This window comes from Microtus oregoni, unplaced genomic scaffold, assembly GCF_018167655.1.
Source record: "Microtus oregoni isolate MIOR12 unplaced genomic scaffold, Mior012 000001F_ref0000356, whole genome shotgun sequence".
Lineage (NCBI taxonomy): Eukaryota > Metazoa > Chordata > Mammalia > Rodentia > Cricetidae > Microtus > Microtus oregoni.
In genome coordinates this window covers 85809617-85828697 of record NW_024543060.1, presented here as the reverse complement: position 1 = coordinate 85828697, position 19081 = coordinate 85809617, and the positions used below count along the sequence as shown (strand labels likewise).

The following is a 19081-nucleotide window of genomic DNA, read 5'->3' as shown; positions in this document are numbered from 1 at the left end:
GAAAAGAAAAAATAAGAATCTGAGCCTTTCTGCCACCGTTTATTTTAGCCAATTTCATCAATGAACAGAGATAGAAATAGAGAGATGGGTGAGTGGGTGGATGGATGGATGGATGGATGGAGGACAGAGAGAGAAAAAAAACAGACAGACATGCTAGGTTCACCCAATGGGATTCTTTTAAAGGGGAACTGAACCTTGGAGTCACACTGGGCAAAGAACCATTGGCAGGTGGGCCTAGTTCTTTCTCCGTTCACTTCTTTAAATTTTAAGTCAAAATCTGGGTAAGTTAAAGACTGACACTGAATTCATTAGGGAGCCTAAAATGACACTGATTGAAATTGCAATCCCCCTGCCTCAGCCTCCTGTGTAGCTGGGATTTCAGGCCTGTGCCACCAGGCCTAGCTGAAGGTCGGCCCTTCATGACAAATCAGGCCATGAGCCTTGGTGAACTCCAGAACTCGGAGAGACTGGTCCTCTTATCTGAAGTGTGGACACCAGGCCTGTGGAACCAGAAGACGGAGGTAGAGGAAACCTAACCCTAAACATGAGTTCTTCATGGTACTCAGAAACGGATCCTGAGACCTTTTCCCTGTGTGGAGAGGGACAGCCTGGGAGCCCGCGACGTGTGCACAGTAGACCTTGGAAGGGACCTGGCACCCGAGCAGCCTTGGTGACTTCCCATCACACAGAGACAGATAATCAGCTTACTAAAACCTTGCCAAATGCCCTGAAATTTGAGCTTCCGTGTAAGGCAGCCAGCATGGCTCCTCAACACTCTTTATCTGTGCGTTTCCGAGCCCTTGGCTGGAATGGCAAATTTTTCCCCAAAATTTCTAGCTTAATAAATTCAGTCTTGTGCATTGAGGTGGGGGGTGGGCATTGGGAGTAGGGATATCAACAAAACCTGGTGCCTATCAAGCCTTTGAGTTTATCTGGTCCAAGACTGGTAGCTCCCCTTCAAGCTCCCCATCTAGAGAAGGGAAGGCCACTCTTCACAGGAGTGGGGGCAAAATGAAAGTTTTTTTTTCTTTAAAGATAGAAAGTATTTTTCAAGTTGGGTACTGAGCTAAATGTTAGCGCAGTCCCAGCAAACTTGTGACCATGGGTTAAGTCCCCCAAGCACCACAAATAGGAACAACAAAGTAACAAATACGGGGTCCTTCCAGTAAGCAGAGACTCCAGCCTACAGCTGACACCTTGAGAAAGGGGTGTTCTTACGTCTGTGTTTGCATTACCATCAGGAAGCCTTTATTCTCTTAGATACCTGAAGATGGCTTTTCAAAAAACAAAAATAAATAAATAAATAAAAGAAAGGCAATCTCCCACGCCACATCTGGAAGATGGAACACCGGAATCTTTCAGATAAACTTGAAAGCCTTACTGTGCTAGAGGGGCGGCTGGGAGAGGTAAAAACACAATCCCCGTGCAGTGAGAACTCTTCTGCATGCCACAAAATGATGGTGGGTTTTCCACATCCAGAAACCAAGGCGCTTCCTGCCAGAGCATCCTCCGGCTCTCCCATTGTGTTGAAACTGTAAAACCTTTCTAAATCAGGACTTCCTCCTATTATGCCGCAGGGGCGTCTTTCTGGGAAGGGGGAAACTCCTGAGGCAAAAGGTAGGAATTCCGGTAGCACCACCCAGGGGAAACATGGGGTGGGGGTGGGGGTGGACAAACTGAAACACTGAGTAAGAGAAAAGTCACGTCAGCTCCTCCAGCTAAAAGTCCCAGCCCTGATCCTTCGCCACCAATGGCACCCTGCTTACAAGTGACCTCTCTGGGCTTGTCTGCCCCCTCTCGCTCCTGCGCACAGAGGGTGCTGAGCAGGGTCAGGAAGCCTGGTGCAAACCTAGGAAGGAAGGGGTCCCAGGTGGGGTTAGGTGTGAGCTGCCTCCCAATCCCTTCCTCTCTAAAGGACCCCCATGGGATTCTGGGGATGGGAAGTCTGCACAGCTGGGCTGGACATCCTAGATGTGATGCAGGGACAATCAGGCATTTCCTGGCAGAGTGGTACCCAGCCATCCGGGTACCTTCTTCTTCTCCTGGCGAGCTGCACCTGGTCTGACCACCTCTGACACGGCACTTAGAGATTCTCAGAGACACTTAGAGGTCCTCTCCTTCCTCCTGGGTCCTGTTTCCATAAGAATCCGACTACCCCTGTCCTTCGGAGGCCACTGTGGGTGTCACAGGCAACAGGCAGGTTGTTTATCCCCAGTACATTAATGGCCATCACCAAAACACAGCTTTTCTTCAAGATCTGCTTCCCAAATATGCGAAGCACTGGACTACAGTTTTCTAGGGAACCGGATTGAGCAATAGGAATCCCCGACCACATCCTTCCAGCTTCTTCCAGAGAAGCCCTGGCAAAGGAGAAAGGCCATGTCTACCATGGAAGCTTAGAATCTTGTCTTCTCCGTAAAAGCTAAAACGATAATTTCTCAAGTGTTTATCTCCGTGTCTCTGTTTCTGACCCGCATACACAGACACACAGACACACACACATACCACAGCCTTCACCACTATCATAATCAATGGAATAACAACAACAACACAAAGCCTGTCTCAGACAGATCTCAGTCTTCTTAGACTAGTAAGTAACCTTTCTCTCTCCAGGGACTAACTCCACTGTAACTATTTTAAAGTCTCTTGGGTTCTTAATGGTCCATAGATAAAGAAAGAAAAAGAAATCAGCTGGCTGATCTTGTCTTTGTTTGGAAGTATAAGATTAAGATTTAAATGTTTCTATATAGCACCTTGGAACTACTGATTTTTTTTTTACAGGGGGCTAACAGTATTAGAACCCTTTTGCTTTTGCTTAAATAAAATGCTAGCCAATGTGAAAACTGAGTCACAAAGAGCTGTCATTAGCTGGTCGCTGGTGCTGCTAGAGACAGACAGTATCCTCACATAAAGCATTGTGTGTTACTGGTATCTACGAACAAGGGGTTGCTGGAGACATCGTGTTTGGGTTTTTGAGAAGCATAGAAAGCCCCGGACAGAGTGGTTACCTGTGCTAGAAGTTGGGAGTTTCCAGGCTCTGAGGCTGTGGCCACTTCAGCTTCTGTACCTTTCTCAAAGCAAAGGTGTTTCACAGTTCAGAAACTGCAAATTCCAGACGCTAATGCTCTGGTCTTCGGATTCTATTCGGAAGAGAGGCTAGCTAGAGTCCTCAGTGTGTTGTCGCCTGCTCATGTGGGGGACACGCGTGGAGGTTTGGTGGCATCTGAAGTCAGGAAGGTGGAGACTGGCCCCATCGGCTTCCCTGGCCCACACGTATGTGTTTCTCTTGCATTTTCCTGCGTGGACATCAAATCTAGCCAGGTGTGACCCAGCTGTTATCTCACGTGTGGAGACTGCCTTCCACGGGTAAATTAACTTCTAATAAAGCTCCTTTTAACATGAAGTAAAACTCAGAGGTATTGACGTAAGTAAGCCAGAGGCCACGCAACTCTTCACTGATGTCTATTTTAAACCACGCCTGGCACGTGAACCTACACCATTAAGTGAAATGGAACAGTAAGTGGGACATATATAAACTATCTTGCTGTCCTTGGTGGACGCTGTAGAAAACACAGCCCGTGACTTCAAAATTGAAGCCTTCTCCAATGTCTTATGCCTCGAACCTTCCAAAAACTCATCATCAAAATGCACTGACTAAGTAAACAGTGCTGTGAACACTGTTGCCAAGGGGCCTCCCACTCCCATCTCATGAATAATGCTACATGACGGTCATCCAAACCATCTAGTGAAAAGGATGACGCCCGTGTCAAACACAGACCCTCATCCCAAAGCACTGTCACCTCCTGGAACTCCTATGCAGGAGTCTGCCAATCCTGGAGTTGGCCCTTTTGCTAACACCACACACAACTTGATGCTGTTTCTTTTCTCAGCATGAATATATTAGCTATAGAAACAGCCAGCACCGGATTTAGACTATAGTCCCCCCTTACTCAAGAAAATTACCCTTTGGAACAGTGAAACATTCTAATCTAGTAGTGAATTTATAATCTCCTATCAGGTCTTAAAGTTCCTGTGTGTGTGCATGCGGTGTGCATGTGTGTGTGTGTGTGTGTGTGTGTGTGTGTGTGTACATGTTGGTGTGCAAGCACACACCAAGGCGAGAGAACCTCAGATGTCATCTCTCAGGAATAGCATCCACCTTACAGAATAAGGACTGACGGGCCAGTGAGCCCCTCAGCGATTGACCTATCTCTGCCTCCCCTGTGCTGGGATTAAAAGCAGATGCCACCACACCCTATCTTTTCAACGTGGGACATAGGGATCAAATCTTGGTAGCAAGGCAAGCAAACACTTTATCTATGAAGTCATTCCCCCAGGACAGTTTCTGCTCTTTTACGGACAACATTCTCGGTCTAATACTGTTTTTGGTGTTGCTACTCTCTGCTGCCGTCCATTGTTACATTGCTCTTTTTGAGGCAGGGTCTGTTTCGGGTGTAGCCCAGGTTGGCCTTGAAATAACTATGTAGCCAAGTATGACCTTAAACTTCTGATCCTCCTGCTTTTTTTTCCAGAGACTGGGATAACCAAGCTGTGCTACCACACCTAGTTAGCGTGGTGCTAGGGATGGGACCCTGGGTCCCGTGTGTCAGTTAGGCATTCTCCCAACTGATCCATATCCCATTCCCACCTTCTGTCTTCTGAAAACCTCAGAACGCTAGCGCCGTCCTTCTTGATTCGGGGATCTTGGTGATCAAAATAAGTCACCATGAGATCATTTTTGTATTACGCACATTATTCTGTCTACCCACATATCATAAACTCAGAATAGGGAACAGTAAAGTGGTGGATTAAATGAATTCATCAAAACCTAGGGACTCGCCAAAACCAGGTGGCTGGCTGACCACTGCTTTTGCCTCGGCCATCAGAGTGAGTCTACCCCCAAGACCACCTCTGCAGACACTGGGTAGACCATGCAGTTCTGCCTAGGAGCACTTGGAGGTACAGTTCAAAATATATTTTGTTTTAAGAGACAGGAGAAGGGAGGAGAGGTGGGGGGAGAGAAAGAAAGACAGAGACAGAGAGAACCTAACGTCCTCTGGTCTAGAAGGCCTCTGAGGGTGAAGCAGAGATGGACAGTGGCAGAAATAACTTCCTTATCAATGCTCCTGAGTCCCGGGCGCCAAGAGTTCAGGTCCGAGATCATTCAAGGAAACTAAGGTAGCGAGCGAATCTTCCACTTAACCCTGCAGACAGCACCGACTGCCTGGGTGCCTCCTTTACATGTTCACACTAGGACTCACTGGCGTCACTGGGAATCTAAGCCTTTTCCTTTCCTGAAAATTACAGCGTAAATCCAGGCTCTCGCCTGACTTCCGATATTGAAACAATGACTCTTCCGTGTAGAGAAGTGCAGCAGCCGTAAACAACATTCCCTTAGGCACACCTCCCTAGGTAGAGAAGAGGACTCAAATCTCACACAGGCAGGCTGGCCTCCTACAGAGGAGGAGGAGGAGTTGTTTTGGTCACTTTTTCTGAGGTCCTATCCTGCCAGGTTCTCTCAACCACTATCTACCCAGACAAACACATAGGCATGTTCCCCTCCTATTCCAATCGCTTCCATTAAAATAAATAATAAATAAATCCCAATCAGTACAGCTTACATTTCCACCTCTAAAGGCAAATCTAACAAACTCCAAGAAGGGGACAGTACGGGGACATTCCAGTTCTGGGTTCCGTGAAGCCTTCCAGTGAGGTGTTCTTAACGTCCAGGGTTAAGATAGTCACCCAATACCAACAGCCCTGTTTCTTGTTTACCGTATTCCTGAGATGAGAGCTCTGAGTATCGGTGCCATTTTGAGGATGACAAGCTATGGGGGTGGGCAGTGAGGTCTCCCAGTTAATTCCTAGACATACTGGGGAGCTGGCCCCGGGGCAAACCTTGAGGCTCGTTTTGGCCACTCTTTTCTGACTAAGACCATGGTGGCAGGACCGGGGGGTGGAGGACCTGCTTGATCATACATTCCGGGTAACCCAGACTTGACCCCAACAAAGGGCTCCCTGGCAAAACAGAGGTGAAAACAGAGGGTAATTAGTCCTTCTCAGGGGGGGGGGGGGACACGACAATGAGCTCGTCTTCAGCCCATCTCTCCTGCTATTTTACAGCAACATCATTGATTTCAAAGGGTTACAGACAAACACTGTATGTGCAGTTGCTTCAGGTGAAGAAAGGCTTTCAACCGAACACAGCAAGACTCCAAACGGATTATCCAGGGCCACTGTGAGAATCTTGTCATGAAATCTTCCATAAAAGACCACAGTGTCTTTAGAATTGGTGAATTCTGGCGAGAAAGCACTTTCTATGAATGTATTTCAAGGTGTCGTCGACCATTCTCGGTCTAACACTAAGACCAAAATCAGAGTCAAGTCTGTCCCAAGAGTAACAAACTAGCCCTGTTTCTGAACAGACCCTTTCCTTGGAAGTTTGGGAGCCGGGTGGTGCCTTTAATCCCAGTGCTCGGCAGGCAGAGACAGGTGGATCTCTGTGAATTTGAGGTCAGCCTGGTCTACAGAGCAAGTGCCAGGACAGCCAGGGCTACACAGAGAAACCCCATCTTGAAAAAAATAAAATAAAAAGCAAACTATGATACAGGCACTATTTCTCGTTCTCTTTATGAGAAAAACAGATGTGGGCCCAAAGCGAGCTCCCAGCCGGATGGGCACCACAGACAGAGCAGATCCTGTCACGCGCACAGGCAACGATCCCTCACTCACTCAAGCTACCTAGTCAGAGGGTCTGCACAGCATATCATCACATAGTCTTGGTTTCAGAGCTCAGAATGAGGAGTATTAGTAGGTATTTAGAAATAACAGTCAGTCTCCAGAAACACACACCTAAAGCTGTCTAGCTCCTGGGTTCAGACAGCAAGAATTTGGGTAATGAGGAAACCTGAGAATAAAGCCTCTACAGAGGGTTGGGGTCCCAGGGGAGGACTAAAGAAAGACCAGCACAGCCTCCCCCAGGGAGGTGACAGGTGACCTGAGAGAGAGCTAAAGAAAGAAGGGGAGTAGAGAAGATGCTGGAGAGAGGGGCAAAATACCCTGTTTTCTTTCATAATCAGAGTCTCGATTTGAGAGAGAGAGAGAGAGAGAGAGAGAAGAAGGAGGAGGAGGAGGAGGAGGAGGAGGAGGAGGACTATAGGACTTAGGACTTGAACGTTAAGTCCCTCCATTTCAGTCCAGCCAGAGGAACTGACACACAGAATGATCAAGTAATACCCCCTCAACCCAGTTAGTTTTAAAGCAATACTTTTAGTTTTCCTAGAACACTGGCTAAATACTTTGTACATGGAATAAACTAGAAGAGATTCCTCCCTTCCCTGTGTGATGTTAAAGCACTATGGTGATTTATCAAGGCGTCCTGGGTTTCACGGATCTGCTGCTGGGTAGAATCATGAAACTGTCCCCACTGCAATTCAAACAAACAAAAACCCTCAGGGAGTACTCTGAAGTGGTGGAAATATAGTCTTCATTTAGAGAAGCTAGATACATGGATGTATACAACTATATTTAAGATCCGTGTGTTGGGGCGTATGTAAACTAAAGCCTTCTTTCGTTTGCTTTTGTTTGTTGTCTGTGACAGGCTCTCATTCTGAGACAAAAAACTAGCCTGCCTCGACTGCCCAAATGCTGGGGTCAAAGGTACACACCACCATGCCCCGAAATTCTTATTCTCTTTTTGCTAAAGGTGAAACATATGTCAGGGGTCTTGTGTTTTTGTTTGAGAGCCCTAACCTAACCAGTCTTACGGACGTAGCATCCGGGCATTTGTGTTTTCTACCCACCCCGTGATTCCTGCCGGATTCGTGGCTAACCGGGAACACCTGAGCTCCAGAAGCTTTAGAAATACTTAGACACTAGAGGCTTTGAACCACTTCTGAGTAAACTCATTTTAGCTTGGTTCATATTCGAATGTTATGACAACCAATCACTCTGATGACTTTAAAAACAGCCAAGCAACATTCTCAGCTAAGTTACAAAAAGAATTCCATTTAACTTTTCAAATAGTTCAGTAATTCTTCCCAGGAAATGCAAATTACTCCCAATCAGTAAAGTTGCCAGAGTTCACGCCTAGTGATAATTCAGCCCAAATCACCTTCGGCTGAAGCCGACCACTGCCAAGTTTATCCTGAAACTGCTGACGTGTGCATGAATTTCCAGGAAAAAGGACAAGGCTATTTTAATTCTGGTGGTGGAAGAAGAGCTCAGAGAGGGTTAAATTATTTTAGGAGACAGAAGGAACAACCATCTTTGGAGGCCTTCCGGATTTGTTAACAGAAAGCTAAACACACAAACATGGTAACTTAATTTGTTGACTCTGCCCTCAAAGTGGCAAAAACAGAGTCATCATGGTGCCAGTGCCATGGTTTCAGTCCAAAAGCTGAATGACCTCATGTCAAACTGGCCATGCCCATGGCCGGTAATATTATAATATTATTATTTTATATATGTGTGTGTGTGTGTGTGTGTGTATTACAGTATAATACAATAGTAATATCATAGTAATATTGGTGTTTTTTTAAGTCAATTTAAAACACCAAAGTTTGGAGAGTGTGGATACAGCAATATCTAAGAGTTGTCTATGCGGGTCTTCCTCTCCTCCGCAGTCAGGTCATCCCAGGGTGGGTTTTTCAGCCCAGCCTCCACTCTCTCCCTTCATCTAAGCATTCTGTCCTGGTGTGGAGTGCCCCCACTTCCTGTTACTACAGCGCCATACTCTATTGCAAATCATGACTCACCCTTAAATCACAGAGAGACTCATCACATTCCCAGAATTCACAGCACATAGGAACTCAATCTTTCAAGAGGGCTGCATTCTTAAGACATTACAGAAGACAGAGCACAAGACCCGGCTCATGAGAAATCATGTCAACCCATCCTCAATAAATACAGGCTCAATGTTTGGCAACTTGAGTCTCGGTCCTCATTATTAAAATGTACCATGGGGGATGTTATGTGAAAATCAGCTCTTTTTAAAAGGATGCCAATGGCTCCAATAAAAGCCTCCGAGCACATGCGTTCCTGTGTGTCTGTGTACACAACACACGTTTCAAAAGACTACGAACATATACAATGAAATGTTAGCAGCGGGATTTCTGGCAACGTCCATTGTTGTCTTTGTGGCTTTCTATGTTTTCCTAAGGTAATTTGTGATATTTTTCACAACCAAGAAAAACAGAAAAAGGAGCCTTTAGGAGATAGATGGCTTCTGACAGGTGTGGTTCCAACCTGCTCTAAACCACCCTGCGACAGCCAAGAGGAGCTAAGGTGACCGCTGCACGGGAAACGTCTGCCCAGAACGTACAAGGCTTTTGGATGAACGTGACGGGCTTCATGCCATTCATGAACACAAGTGAGGAAAAAGCAGGCTGAGGAGGGGCTCACCAGGGTAGAATCAGGTAGACAGAGAGCACACTGCTCTTTATGCGCAAGGAGGAGCCTGAGGCCTGGAAGGGACAGAGGACTAAGTCACTGCCGAGGCATGTCAAGGACCCAACCTATCTGCTGGCGAGGGGTAACTCACCTCGCTTCAGGAAGTCACATCCAATTATGTGCCTTGGGCTTGTCCATAGGTTATGTCTTGTAATGTCTGGCGATACCGTCTATAGAATTAGAAAATCCAGCGTCCGATCACTGGGCAGGAATATCTTAACTGCCCGGAAGTCCTCTAAAACCAATTTCAGGAAAAGATTTAAGTTCCAAAAAGTTACAACAAACATAAATTTTAATGGATGACCTCAGAGTTGCATATACTGTACATTAGCAGTTTTGAATGAAATGATTGCTCACATGAGACAAAAAGGGGAGTTTTTTTTTAAATAAATGCTTAGGTGACTTCAAAATTCAGTGGGGTTGATTAAAAAAAAAAAAAAACCTGATCTCCCTCATCCAAATACTGCCTTTCCCGTCTACTAGGCTTCAGCGCTGGTTGTGTGAGGAAGACTCGGTGCTTAGGGAGGCTCAAAAATTCAGCTCACAAAAGTCACTGTGTCACAAGGTCAGGATTTGTCTGTCATTCTGTGGCACGGAGAAGAAGACAGACAAGAATGGGACAAGGCAGAGAGAGAGAGAGAGAGAGAGACAGACAAGGACAGAAGCAGGCGTTAACAGCTTGTTGTCATAACGAGACGGACCACTGAGGGCTTCTGATGCCCATTTATTTGTTGAGCCAATGCCTACGAGAGCCTTTATCACCAGCATCACTAAGGGGAAGGAGAGAGGCTTGGTGTAAGCACTACACGTGGGGCTCGTGGATTACTTATGGGGAGGTGTCCTGAACATTGCTGGATGAGTAACAGTACCAGGGTTGCTAGATGCCAGTTGTACCCCTGTAGGCAAAATCATTCTGGTTGAAAACCACAGAAGCAGATCTCGGGCACCTTCAATAAATCAGACTCCACTGTCCTCCTTTCTGATCAGAACCGTGGTTCTCAACCTGTGGGTCGCAACCCCTTGGGGTCACGTGTCAGATATTGACATTACGATTCCCAAGAGTAGCAAAACTGCCATTGTGAAGTAGCAATGAAAATAATTTTGTGGTTGTGGTGGGGGGGGGGGGGGGGGAATCACCACGGGAATTGTATTAAAGATTCGCAGCATTAGGAAGGCTGAGAACCACTGGCTCAGAGGGAAGTGTTCGCAACCTGGACCTCTGGGGAACTCTCCTGCAGAAGGATGCCCGCTTGGAAGTCAGCTAGAAGAACAACGTTCTGTTGTCCAATTCGGCCACTCAGCATCAACCATTCACTGACCACCCTCTAGAAAAGGTGCCAAGGAAATCCTGGCCTAAGCCCACTGACTCCATAGGGTGGAGTGGCTGGGTTGGTTTCAGGATCCATTTGCCACTGGAGGAGTCACGGCAACACCTTACAAGAGGGGGAGAGGCAGAATGTCCTTGTCAAGAAAGGGCCCCCTGTGCTTCCAGTGGGGTTCTGGAAAATTCTTTGTCCTTTTTAGCAACTCTACCCATTTCAACAGTCAACATTTAAAGGCAGAGAGAGAAGGGGGGAGGGAGAGAGGGAGGAAGGAAGAGGAGGAAGAAAGAAAGAAAGAAAAAAAAGAAAGAAAGAAAAAAAGAAAGAAAGAGAGAGAACAAGAAAAAGCCAGAAGGCCTGAGCTATATTTGGCATGGAAAAGGCCACCACTTTTCGTGCTCTGGGGGTTTTGCAAGCGAAGCCATTACTGGAAGCTTGGGACACTTCTGTCCGACAGTCTCCTTAACTGTCTGACCTGCATGCCCTCCTAACACAGCCTGTAATTTTATAATCCTCATAAATTCAAACTCATAACTGACCTTTTCCAAATAAACGTGTGCCACAGAGAGGGGGAAAAGGAGAGAGACCAGAGAATATTGTGTTGGGCAATCAGGCTCAGAAATCGATTTAGGTTCATTAATAGATCCCGGAACATGCTGGGTTTCCCAACTCCTCCCTCCACACCCCCCCCACCACCACCACCACAACAAAGCCGAGGCACAGATGGGAGAGGATGGGCAGGCGTGTGTGTGTGTGTGTGTGTGTGTGTGTGTGTGTGTGTGTGAAAGAGTTGATTGGACAACAGAAAACAAAACAGAACCCACACACACGCGCACACACACATGCAGGCACACAGGAAAAGCATGTTCGACTTGAGAACCAAAATGGCCAAAGAGACTTCCAAGTTTCTGGAGACTGCCCTGGAAAGACTGGCGGGGTGGAGGAGGCACCTCTAAGTCAATAAGGCGGTGACTCGCCTCGCTCCGCAGCGCCTGCTCCGCAGGCTGACAGCGGCTTGCACAAAACCCCTCCTGTGCGGAGCAGCGGAAACTCCCAATGAGATTAGTCGGTGTGTGTGTGCAGACATTACTTAGCAATGACTAAAGGGGCTCTCTTCCTGCGGCCGCCAGTGGAAAATTCAAGGAACATTTTTCCCCCTGCAGCAGCAGAATCCCTTTAACCCTCTCCCCAGCCAAGTCCAAAACAACTCGGCCTCCCCCTCACCACCCCCAACTGCCCCCACCTCGGGCAGAGGACTGTAGGGAGTTAAAGGCCAGCGAGGGGCTTTCAAAGCAGGGAGGGAGGGAGGGAGAGAGGGGGCCGGCGGGGAAGGGGCGGGGGACCCTCGAACACTACAAAGGAAACTGTAAAAGGCACAAATACATAAACCTGAGAAGCAGCAAACCACAGTTTCTTTGTGAGCTCCTCAGTGAGTCATTTTCAAGATGCTGTCTGCAGCCAGTTTCAAAGCGGAAGCGCACGGCAATTAGTCTTGCCGTTTCCAGACAAGCCAGAAACTCTCCCGACACTCGTTTTTTTTTTTTTCCTTCTAAAAAGCCCCTTTTGCAGTTTCTGAAATAGCCTTTCTTGCTGCCACCCCCACCCCACCGCGTAACAGCAGCTTAGCCTTGGAATGATTCGGTTCAGAAAACGTAACAAACCAGAGACCTTTTAATTTTTTTTTAGCGCTCGCTCCCAATTTAACCCCCCCTCCTCCTAAAAATAAAATAAAATAAAGTTCCAGCAACAGTACAGGCCAGCAGCGAGTTGGAAGTTAAAGAACTGAGAACTTCAAGAGCATCCTTTGCCCGGCCAGTCTCCCAAACCCGAATCCAGACCAGCAGACTCGGCCGGCTTTTAAATGTCCGTTTGATTGGGCGTGCGCCTGGGGCGGTGACCTGGGCGGGGGTCACCTGCCCAGCGAGAGTGGACGCGCAGCCCCAGGCCCCACATCTCCACGGCCCACGTCCTTCACCTCCACTCCATCCCTGTGCCGTCCCTGGATCTGAGCACCCGCGACTTGGTGCCCATCATGAAGGGATCCCGACCGCAACCCCGGCTGGAGGTCAGCCTCCAGCCACGCAGCCCGCTCCAGCCACCATCCTCAATCCCAGGGCCCTGGAGCCTCGCTCGTCAGCCTGCAGGGGTGCGGGAGCTTGCACACCGGGTGTCCCTTTCCCTGGCTTCGCAGCGCAGCCACGCATGAGCCAGGCCAACGCATGAGCTCCTGCGGTGGCGGCGGTGGCGGTGACGGCGCGCAGCATCCTCCCCCACGGGGACGCACCCCCATCCTCCCCCACCACAGTCCACAACCCACCCCACAGCGCCCACCGCCCCACCCCCACCAGCCAAAGAAAAGAAAGAAGGGGGAAAAGGGGGGAAAAAACTACCAAGAAGAAAACTTTGCAAGCATTGGAGCAACAGGCAAACAGTCCTGCAACCTACCCAGATGTGGGGGAGCGTTTGGGAGTCTTCTTGGGGAGATTTCTAGGAGGACCCGGGCGAAAGCCCCCGACTTTCCATGCTGACAGGCGTCTGCAGACGGTCTGTTGCTCTTGTAATGAGATCCTGATTTTTCCCCCTTTTTTTCTTTCTCTCGCTCCTCTTTTTTTTTTTTTTTTTCCTCTGCTGTGTGTGAGAGCAGGAAGTTGGAGCAGTCAGGCCGAGCCTGCTCACTTCCTTTACTGCATTATTCCCCAGGCGGTGTGCAGTCTGTGTAAACAGGCTTTTCCGCCCCGCGCCGCGCGCCCGGGCCGCGGCTGTGCGCCGGGGCTGCCCTCCCAGACCCGCGCATACCCCCGGCGCCGGGCCCCGCGCCCGCCCGCACGCCCCGCGCGCCCCCGCGCCGCGCCCGCCCCGCTTCCTGCTCGGCCACCCTAGGGGAGGAGCCTGGGGACCCGCCGGCAAGGCCGCCGCCCCTCCACTACACGGCGGGCTCCGTCAGCTCCCGTGCACCCGGGTGCCTGAGCTGGGCATCACCCTGGGATTGTGCCCTGCAGAGTTGGCCTGCAAGGGAGCTGGGCGTGCTGTTCTGTGTCCGTAGGCATGGAAGAGTTGGGGGCAGGAGGGATCGCGATTGGGGTTCAGGGCTTGAATGCTCTGGGCACTGGGCTGCTTTTATTGCAGACCAGGCAAATTAGGGTGAAAAGATTTAGGGTGTACACAAAAACAGCTTCCTAGAGATGCTGCCGGGGACTTATTTAACAGCAACAATATACCTAATAATAATAGTAATAATTTAAAGCCAATTTTAGAGTTAGGGTCGGTCCTCTTTGCGGAAAACTTTTTTAAAGAGCCTCAGGTTTCTTGAGACAGAGGCGGCTAGGGCTGGGGAGATGGCTCAGCTCTTAAAGACTAGACTCACAACCAGAAATAAAAGAAAGAGGCAGGTAAAGTAGCTTAACAGACACCACCGTCTTGTGCCCACTTAGGCGCTCCAGATGGCTGGAAACTCCGGAAGGAGCACCCCGTGGTCTCAAGTCTGGACTCCCCACCCCTGAGAGCACTGGCCAGGATCTGATTGGAGACTTGGACATGGCTCTGAGGCTGCAGGGGGGAATGGGTCTCTTATTAATAAGCCCTCCACACAGTTTCCCCAGCCCCAGCTTCTGCTTCAAACTCACAGCCTTCCAGAACCTTCCAGCCCCATGCCCTCACTCAATAGGACTTCAGACCAGTGGGTTTCAAACCTGAACGTTCAGCGGGGTGGGGGTGGGAGTGTATTGTTAGAATTCTAATTGCTGGGCCTGACCACGTCTGCCCCTTGTTCCCCTCTTCCCGTTGTGTCTGGTATGATTGTCAACCCGGGATAACAGAATCATCAGGTTGGGATGGGGGTGGAGGGGCCTTGAAGACTGGCCACAGCAGTCTCCAGGTCAGAAAGACCACATACTGACATTGCCTAGTATTTGTGATGTGTCTGAATGATTGCTAGTTTTTTAAGTATCTCCTTGCTATTAAAGGTCCGAGGGATTAGGTTCATGGAAGTAAATACCACCTCCCCCTCCCCCAATGCCTATCTGAACACCCTGTTAAACAGGGCCAGCATCTTTGCTTGATAACTGATGTGTGTGTGACCTCCTGGTTGGGACCAGGCTCCCCAGTGCTCTGAGCAGAAACTGGTAAGAGGTGAAACAGAAGGAGTGGTTATGAGAAAGGAGTCTGTTGATCAAACCCTGATTTTTCCACCGCTAATTTTCCATTTTGGAGATTATCATTTAAAATGCCTAGCTGGCTTCTCCTGTCACTCAGCAGAGCTGAGACTGTATGTGTCCCTATACGAGCCAGCTGTCCGCGTGAACTGAATGTAGAATGTAATCGTATCATCCAACTCAGAAGCCCAGGTGCTTAGGAACTCATGTTGCTTTTTTATTTTAAAGAGTTCGTGTCTGAGAGAAGCCAGTGTGAAGACTGTGGCATGGTTCCAGCTCTTCCAGAAAAGGTGGAACTATGGAGGCAGGGAGAACGTTGTGGTCACGGGGGTTGGGGACAAGGAGGGAATGGATAGGCAGAACAAGACCTTTAGGGCCAGGGATGAGCTGCTCCGTGTGATGCTACCGGTTGGGTGCATGTACCATCGCATCAGGCAAAACCCACAGGTTGTCTTCAGGGCCCCTGGAAAGGATGTGTCTATGTGTCAAGGCAGGTCATTTGTAAGTGGTACATTCCTCTCTTGGGGAGGATTGCTGGGGGGTTAGGGACACAAAGGCCTCTACAGCAGCTCAGAAAGAAAGCTCTCGAAGTCTGCACCAGTCTCGCTAGAGATTTATCTCCGAGGTAAAGTAGTTGCCTAGCATGTACAAACCGTAAATTCAATCCTCGGCACAGAAATAAACAAACAAACCAATAGGTAGGTAGGTAGGTAGATAGATAGATAGATAGATAGATAGATAGATAGATAGATAGATGGGGGAGAATTGCAGATAGCTTCTTTAAAAGCTTCTTTAAAAGCGGAGAAGAAATCAAATTATTTTAGAACCAGAATGAGTAATAGTAGATGCTTGGGGATTGGTGGTTCTGGGGAGAAACCACACCGTGGTCAGCCAACATTGCTTTAGAAAGACTTCAGTATTAGGGGTGCGAGAGAGTTTAATGCTTGGGAATGGACAGTCCAATGGGGCAACGAGAGGGCGACTCACTCCGGGGAACATGTTCACTGCAGGACCTGGTCCTACCGTGTCCCTCTGAACTGTCCGGCTTCGCTGAGCTGGAACAAGCACCCATTTCTGCTGATTTTTTTTTTATCAGTGAAAGCCAAATTTACATTTAAAACAACATGTATTATGGAGTGGGATTTTTAAATGTTTGTGAATTTCATTTAAAGGCTGATTTTTTTTTTTATCAGTGAAAGCCAAATTTACATTTAAAACAACATGTATTACGGAGTGGGATTTTTAAATGTTTGTGAATTTCATTTAAAGGCACTTTAAACATGTTTTATAGACTTGTAGGTGGCCTCGTGGGAGCTGGCCTCCCACCCTTGTGGTTACAGGATTTGCTGAGGACGCTGAGAAGCATGGGCTTGGATTCGGATTGTCTCAGGAGTCTACTGCCTGTTCCTGTGTAGCTACACTGAAGAAGATTCTCTTTTTCCTTTGTAATTATAGTTTGGGTGGGGGGAGATACAGCGAGATCTGCCAGGCTTAAGTGGAAGAATTTCTTTTTCTTTCTGTAATTGTAGCTTTGAGAAAATAAGGCGGTAAAATGTACCTGTTTGAAAGGTCTAGTTCAGTCATGTTGAGTGTGTTTACTTTGTTAGGAGGCTGATCCCCCAGAATACATTCATCTTGTAAAAGTGTACTTAATGGCTGTCACCATTAAGTGCGACCTTGCCCCCACCCTTACCCCGCCCCGAGCCTTTGGAAGGTCTCTTTCTACTTCTAGCTCCTATGGATTGGATGAGATGCTTCCTGTAAGTGGAATTACACCATCATTGTCTCTCCTCCCCTGGCTTATTTCACTTAGCACAATGTCCTTAAGACTAAAACCAAAGACTTTTCCAGTATGTGTAGATGCCACTGATGGGCATTTGAGATGTTCCCCTCTCTTGGCTACTAGAAATAATAAGAATCTGTTTGCTTTCATTTATTTTTGTGATGCCAAGGGTCAAGTCCAAGGCTTTGTATGTATTAAATAATCTGCTACATCCCAAGCCCAAGAATTTACATTTTTAAATGGCTGAAAACATAATTTTTAAAAGGTCACATTTTATAGCATACACATTACATTTTGGCATCCATAAAGTTTTACCGGGATATAGATATGCATATTTATTTATACACTGTCTAGCATTGTGTTTGCTCTATAAGGGAATGAATGGAAGCCCTGACAGAGACCTTACGGTCTGGACAATTGAAAGTCATTTCCGTTTTGGTTCTTTCCAGGAAACATTTGTCTACCACAAGTTTATCCAAAGGGATTATGCATCCTTTTTGATTGCTGTTGTTCCTTTGGGGGATGTGGCGTGTTTACTTGTCTCATTTTGGTTTGCTTTAGGCTTGCCTTTGGAAATTTTGAGATAGGGTTTGGTTTCACAGCCCACCCAGGCTTATCTCAGATTTCTGGTCCTCCTGCCTCAGCCTCCCAAGTGTTGGGATTAGGAGCGTATACCACCATGCTGGGAAGGGCTTGACTTTTATAGGGTTTGCTTCCTTGTTCCAAAGCAAGCCTTTATGTGTCAAAACAGATGAAAATGTTGGCGTCTTTAACAACCTTCACGTCCACGAATTTCATCTTCAAAGTGAACTATGCCTCGTTTGGTTTGTCTTCTTTGGTCTTCTGAAGAGGTAAAAACCAGCTGGCTCTTCCAGTCACAGCCCTGAGACACCCTTCGAGACTTTATTCATAGTTTCTGAGCAGACCTGAGCCTCACTCCTGATGGGCTGTAAGCCTGGTTTCACATCACAGCTGCTTGCACGGGCCTCACCCCTGGGAGGCTGATGTCAAACTCAGGAATCTGCATTTCTCCAAGGCTCTATCCAGATCACCTTTGTCCTTGAAACACACACACACACTGGACGGTAAATGTCTTCCCGGTTCCTCACCCCTCTCACATCCGGTTTCCTCCTAGCAGCCTTCCAAGATCAACCAGATAAACCACCTGGACCGTTTCTCCTTACCCATACACTATTGTGTTTGAACTTGCTGGGGGCCCATTGAGCAATTTGTTCCTACCTGTCAAATTCTTTAATTGGATAATTTGTCTCTGCCCTGTGGGTCAGATTCTTGGAGAGGGAAATGTGACCTTTGTGCTGTAGTAGACACTATCCGTCACACCTGGGAAATGGCTAGAAAGCCTTCTGTCCCCACTCTGCAGACGGTCACACCGTCTGAGGCAGCTGGGTTCCACCCTCCTCTCGGATTCGTGGGATGTGCGAAGTGATACTCCTCCTTTCACACTCAGACTTACCAGACTATCCCAACTTCTTTGTGCGTCTCCTCCTGCTGTGCACGCCCGTTAAAACAGACCTAAAGCTGGGCCTGATGTGGTAGCACACGCCTGGACTACCGAGACCCAGGAAGCTGGGGCAGCTGGACCATGAGTGTTAAGTCAGCCTTGGCTATTGGGCCAGACCCTGTTTCATTAAGTAAATGAATGAAATACAAGCTAACAACACAAGTATAGCCAAGGCAAGACTCAGAGACCCACATTTGCCTGGGATCATGCAGCATGAACAACGTGGAAATGATATTGCAGGTACATCTTTCTGCGGGTACCAGAACAATTTCTTGTTAGCAAATTAATGCTTTGACCTCGGTTTCTGTTCGTCTCAACACAAATCACCATCATTTATGCCCTGGCAATGCTTAAGCATGGACAGCCCGTTTATGGTGGCTCTCCAGTTGTTCCTATTCTGGGCAGTCCTAAACGCCTGTGTTATTGTCACACCCAAGATTCCACAGTCTTCCTTTTTTTTTTTTTTGCTTCCTTTATGCGTTTTTTTTGGGGGGGGGGCTTCCTCTTCCCTTATCCCGTGCACTCCTCCAAACAGTCCTATCTTTCATCATTCATTTATTCATTCATTCATTCATTCAGCACAGATACCCAAGGAAAATCCTTCAGTTGAACGCATCTGAGAAAGAAATTGTTCAGTCGATTCTGTTAGGACTTTGAGTTGCTTATGTAAATCACTTCCTTATAAATCCCTTATCTATCACCTTAAGGTCTACTCATAAAGTGACAATTTAATTTTTCATCTATCCGCTCTGTGTTTGTGTGCGTGCCTGCATAGGTATCGTTCAGACTACAACATTTTAAGTCAGTTCTCTCCTTCCACCTCATTTTGAGTCTTGGTCCCTCTAGTTTCTGC

General features: G+C 47.8%; 1 protein-coding gene across 4 annotated transcripts in view; it reads right to left on the bottom strand.

Annotated features, from left to right (window-relative positions):
• Elk3 (ETS transcription factor ELK3) overlaps positions 1-13620 on the bottom strand; it is a 77321-nt gene extending 63701 nt beyond the window's left edge. For 3 of the 4 annotated variants that reach the window (XR_005975590.1, XR_005975589.1, XM_041663929.1), the window contains exon 1: positions 13218-13620. The gene's annotated coding sequence lies outside the window, so the exon portion shown is untranslated. Of the gene's footprint in view, positions 1-9541; positions 9621-13217 lie in introns of all 4 variants that reach the window. The other variant, XM_041663937.1, reaches the window with a different exon arrangement.
• Positions 13621-19081: the final 5461 nt, after the last annotated feature.